Below are 5,802 nucleotides of genomic sequence, written 5' to 3' on the forward strand. Positions count from 1 at the left end.
TAAAATAGGGAGGGGAATCAATATGTAGAGCAGGTACGAAAGATAAGTTTACGAGACAAATACAAGGTTATACGGAAAGGTAAATATGATCTGGAGCGAGAAAATTTGTTCAGGAAAATCCGGTTGTCAATACGTAGATGTGTGAAATCGACGCGTATAAATTTTGGAAGATGTATCGGCTTAGTTTGAAAGAGAGAGGTGATTGGCTTAAGAAAAGTCTGTATATACAAGTTTATGTGTGTGTTTGTATAAGGTTGATGTTCGTACTGTAGGGGAAATCATTACGGATGTATAAAAGATTTCTATGATGGTTTTACGAGATTAAACTCAAATTTACTTTTCCGTATGATGTATGGATCTTGCAAAAATATCAGAATCTTTTGTATGTACGTAGTGATTTTTACCTATAGTACAAGCAGTAACTTTATATAAACACACACATATATAGACATGCAGATGATTATTCGCAACCGAGCAGAATCTTCTTAACAGATCTATCACTCGAATTTTCTTTTGTGTATATTGTATTAAGAAGTGATAGGTCTGTTAAGAAGATTTTGCTTGAATGCTAAAGATTATGTGTATGTATATATGTTCGATCATTGTATACCTGTGGCTCTGTGATACAACTCGTGGCCTCGTGGCGCAATGGTAGCGCGTCTGACTCCAGATCAGAAGGCTGGGTGTTCGAGTCACTCCGGGGTCAGCTTATGTTATTATGCATAAAAAACAAATATATTATAAAGAAAAAAGTTGTTAAGCATTAACTTAGCTCAGAGAGAATGTTTATATTGAATTTAAGAATAATGCATATGTGTTTGCTTATGAAATTGATAAGTTGATTAATTATTCTTTTTCTTTTGAAGGGCGTAGAATAAAGTAAGAAAAAAAAAAGTGAAGTAAAGAAAATGAAGCTATGTCATGTATCACCTTATAGTTATGTTAGGAAGTCAAAATGTGCCACTTGGGTTTACATAACCAACCATATACACACACACACACACACACACACACACACACACACACACACACACACACACACACACACACACACACACACACACACACACACACACACACACACACACACACATCTCTCACTCTCTCTCTCTCTCTCTCTCTCTCTCTCTCTCTCTCTCTCTCTCTCTCTCTCTCTCTCTCTCTCTCTCTCTCTCTCTCTCTCTCTCTCTCTCTCTCTCTCTCTCTCTCTCTCTCTCTCTCGTCAGATAATGCAGTGAACTTAACCCTAACATCAACGAGACTGCTGTGTCAACTTTAATATCACGCACCTGGCCTGCAATTAATTAGGGCAGGTGTGTGATCCTTAGCCAGGTCGCCCAGGTCGTTATGGTCAAGTCGTCGTGCAGTTTGCCAGGTTCGTAGCACCGCTCAATTGCCGTCCGGGGGCCTGTTAAGGGGGGAGCGGTTGTTAGGTAACTTGATCTGCTATGGCAAGGAAGAGAGAGAGAGAGAGAGAGAGAGAGAGAGAGAGAGAGAGAGAGAGAGAGAGAGAGAGAGAGAGAGAGAGAGAGAGAGAGAGAGAGAGAGAGAGAGAGAGAGAGAGAGCGGGGGAGAAGTGTTAAGTTGAAGGCAAGCAGGCAAACACACCGAAAAATAAAGAGAGAGAGAGAGAGAGAGAGAGAGAGAGAGAGAGAGAGAGAGAGAGAGAGAGAGAGAGAGATTGGTTAACACTTTGACAGGTATACAGAGAAATGGATAAAAACACCAAAAGACAGACACACACAGACAGACAGACAGACAGACAGTAAAGCGAACGATAGTAATAGTAATGGCCAGCATGTTGGCATCTCTGCTCTTAGGGAGGATTAAGGTTAAAATCAGCATACATAGTACACAACACTTGCATGTATTAGCAGCTGCAGCAGGAGGCGTCATGATCACCCCAGACCGTGTCATTAGTGCTGTCCACCTCCAAATTACTGGATATTACCTCGATATTCAATAGTTCTCGAATTTTTTTGTTCTGTTTTAATTTTTTTCCAAGTCATTCGCAAAGTTCACAAAGGAAAACTAATCGTATTAATAACTGGTCATTAAGAACGAGGATTTTTTTTTTTCTCTTTCCATTACCTTTTTTATTATCACTTTGTCATCCTAATGGTTCTCTCTCTCTCTCTCTCTCTCTCTCTCTCTCTCTCTCTCTCTCTCTCTCTCTCTCTCTCTCTCTCTCTCTCTCTCTCTCTCTCTCTCTCTCTCTCTCTTTTATATTTAAACTAAATGCACATAACATACATATTTTAAACATAAGTATATTTACAGTTGGAGCTGAGTTCGTGAGCTAAGAGCGTACACTGGCATGTGACGCTCATTTTAAAGCTGCTCCCGGGGAGTGAGGGAGTCATAACACTGTCACTGTCAGCTGCGCACCTCCCTCGCCACTATCAGCACTGTCATGTCAGGCACACGCACATCCCACGTCACTGTGTTTCACTGTCACTGTCAGGCATACTATTTTCCTCCACTTCTGTAGGCACTGTCACTGTCAGGTGGATGGCAGGCTGGTGGACACTGACATTTTATCACCTGTCACTGTCACTATCAGGCGGATGTGTCCGTAACCAGGCGTGGGCAGCACACTTCACCTGCTGGGTGGACATGCTGGAGACGTCCACTGCTGAGGTGAAGGCGTTCCACAACACCGCGGTGTCGTGGGAGAAGGCGCGCTGACACCTCACTGAATGGCACCTCGGCACCTCGAGGAGGGTGTCTGACACTACCGCTCTCGTAGTACGTTCACTCCTCCTCCAGGGTATCCGTAGAGCCGCGAGGTGAGGTATTTGCTGCACCTGGGCTTTGTGCAGCACAGTAAGGGCCCCAACACGCCTTCGGTGCTCCAAGCTGTCCAGCACGTTGATAGGGCTTCTTGGTGAGGGTCTGTATTCCATGATGGGCCTCACCTGCGCTTTGTACACCGTCATGAGGCCCTTGGCGCCGAGTAGGTGCCTCACTCGACGTAGGAGTGTCACCCTCAGGGATGCCTTGCGTGCCACACTCTCCAGGTGGCGGTTGAAGCTGAGTTTGGAGTCTACCTCCACCCCAGGATGTTGATGGAGTCCTTAATGGCAAGGGTGTCTTCTCCAAACTTCAGTTGGCCTTCAATCAGCCTGACGTCCTCCCGTGAACGTGAGATGACCACGGCCTGGGTCTTTTCGGCAGCAAACTTGACTTGCCACACACTCTCTCTCTCTCTCTCTCTCTCTCTCTCTCTCTCTCTCTCTCTCTCTCTCTCTCTCTCTCTCTCTCTCTCTCTCTCTCTCTCTCTCTCTCTCTCTCTCTCTCTCTCTCTCTCTCTCTCTCTCTCTCTCTCTCTCTCTCTCTCTTGGTAGATAGATAAACTTCTCTATAATTTACATACGAAGGTGTAATAGTTTGCACGTATGTATGTAAATATCTATTTATTCACCTTCTTCCTTACTTATATATTCATCTTATTATTTATCCGTCTATCTATTAACCCATCAGTCTTCCATCAACCTACTTATTCATCTATCTAGCTGGTTTTTTTATTCGCCTTTGAAACTATTTACCTACATGTCTTTTCTATCTTTTATTCTATGTATCTATCTATCTATTCTTTTATCTTCTAAATATATCCTCCAAACACCTGCGACATGCAGGTATTCTTTGCTTCACTATTCTGTAGAGGCCAGGAGTCAGTCATGCATCACCATCAACAAGGAAGGGACAACTTTATGATCGTCGGTTGCTCATCCCATATGTTCTGGACACCGCAGATAGCTAGTTTCCGTGCCCACCTGCCGTAAATATGGGACTAGGTCTGAAAACTATGGGCGTCAATCATGAGGTAGAGAAGTAAATGGGACGTAAATAAGGGAGAGAATAACAAATAGCAGTAAATATGTTGGGTCTTACGGATTTGTTTTTGATGAAGGGCCCTTTTTGTTATGATTAGCTAGATGAAAGATTGAGGTTGAGAATGGGTGAAGAGGAAGAGGGAATAGATGGATAGATAGAGATTGAGTGAAGGACAAAGGAAAAGAAAGAGGAAGAGGATAAGGAGAAAGAGAAAGATACACGTTGAAGAGAGAAAAGTTGATGAAAAAAAATAGGAGGTGGAAGAAAAGATGATCAAATGACCAGCTACTTTGAAACACTCGTGCTAGCTTTAATCCTGGAGAGTTAAATGTTGGTAGCGCTTGTTTCCAAACTTGCACTTATGACTGCGGGCGAGGGTGGAGGGTTTGTGCTTTTTCTTGGCTCTGAGAGGGAAGGCTGGGACGGCACATGTGTCTGAAGTGGGGCCGGAAGTTGTGTTCTTGCTGGCTGGGTGCGGAGGCAATAGATGAGATGAGCTTCCAGAATTGAAATGAGCACGTAATGATGCTTGTTTGTTTTTCAATTGTTGTGATATAATATTGCTTGTTTTTTCTCTAGATACTAAAAGAATGTATTTTTTTCTATTTTCATTTTCTCGAACAATTTTTTTTTTTTTTTTTCAAGAGTATCAGTTTCCAATTAATTCCAAGCTTCGTGTGACATTACTGGTAGTGTTGTTGCAGTTCAGAGCGTCACCAAAACACACACACATACACACACACCCTTCTACTAATCAACTCCACATGACCATAGACCTTATTTTCCCCCCGTATATTTCAACCTTACTACCTTTCCTGACCTCCTATCCGCCCATCACCATCTTGCTAACATCCTCGGTTCCTCCAGTTTTAGCTTCGCCTTTCCCTGCTCACCTATCTCCCCTACACACGAGTATTCCCACCGCGCCATTCACCCACAGGCAGTATGGAAGGTGATAGAGTTTAATTCCTTGGCATTACCCCAGTTAGAGGCCACCTAACGAAGGACGCCCACGCGACACTCTCAGGCAAGGGACAGGAAGGGAAGGGAGAAGAGGAGATGAAAGTGCCGAGTTTTAGCGAGGACGTGAAGTGAGATGGAATTTCGTTCAGATTTTGGTATTGAGGTTTTAGAGAGAGAGAGACAGCGAGAGAGAGAGACAGAGAGACAGAGAGACAGGAGAGAAAGCACGTGTGTTATGTGTATCCAGTGAAGTAGAAATTAGCCCACTTGCTTCAACGGTGAAAGAACGCGGGTTGGAATACCTGTCCGATTGGAGATTGTTACTACATACCTCCTGCCATACCTAGAAAAAACAGGTGATTGAACTAACACTGAGGAGCTGTTACCTTGCAATCCAGAGGGACGGAAGGCTTGCAATCTTGTCCCGCATTTGCAAGAGTAGATAATAATAACATAGATGAGCAAGGAGAGATGAAAAAATACCAACTGTAAATCTATATATGACAGTTCCTATGAAAAAAAAAAAAATGTACAAATTCATACCAACTTTTATAAATTTCTCCTTCCCAGAATTACGTAAAATGTGCAATAATGTCTTATGTTGAGAAGTATTAGGGTATGTTTTGTTTGTCTCTGTTTGGTATTAAATCGAAAATAATTAATGTATAGATTAGACTGGTTTCCGGTTGTGTGTGTGTGTGTGTGTGTGTGTGTGTGTGTGTGTGTGTGTGTGTGTGTGTGTGTGTGTGTGTGTCTGTGTCTGTGAGTCTGTGTGATTTGTTGTTTGTATTGTCTATGCATTGTGGTGTCATGGAGTTGATAAGAAAATAAATGAGGCGGTTATTGAGGTGAGTGTGGAATCTTTCATAACAACATCCACCACCACCCTCACCATCACCATCACCATAACCATCACCACCATTACCAAAGGGGAGGAAACACACTGAAAACAATGCGTCCTTCCTTCAATTCAACGGACCTCGCGGACGGCTGGAACCAAAT

At 43.1% G+C, this 5,802-nt stretch overlaps 1 non-coding gene across 1 annotated transcript; it reads left to right on the forward strand.

Annotated features, from left to right (window-relative positions):
* The first annotated feature begins 634 nt into the window (after positions 1-634).
* On the forward strand, positions 635-706 carry Trnaw-cca. The gene has a single exon. It is a non-coding gene; the product is annotated as a tRNA-Trp (tRNA).
* The last annotated feature ends 5,096 nt before the right edge of the window (positions 707-5,802 follow it).

This window comes from Portunus trituberculatus, chromosome 18 (assembly GCF_017591435.1).
Source record: "Portunus trituberculatus isolate SZX2019 chromosome 18, ASM1759143v1, whole genome shotgun sequence".
Classification (NCBI taxonomy): Eukaryota; Metazoa; Arthropoda; class Malacostraca; order Decapoda; family Portunidae; genus Portunus; species Portunus trituberculatus.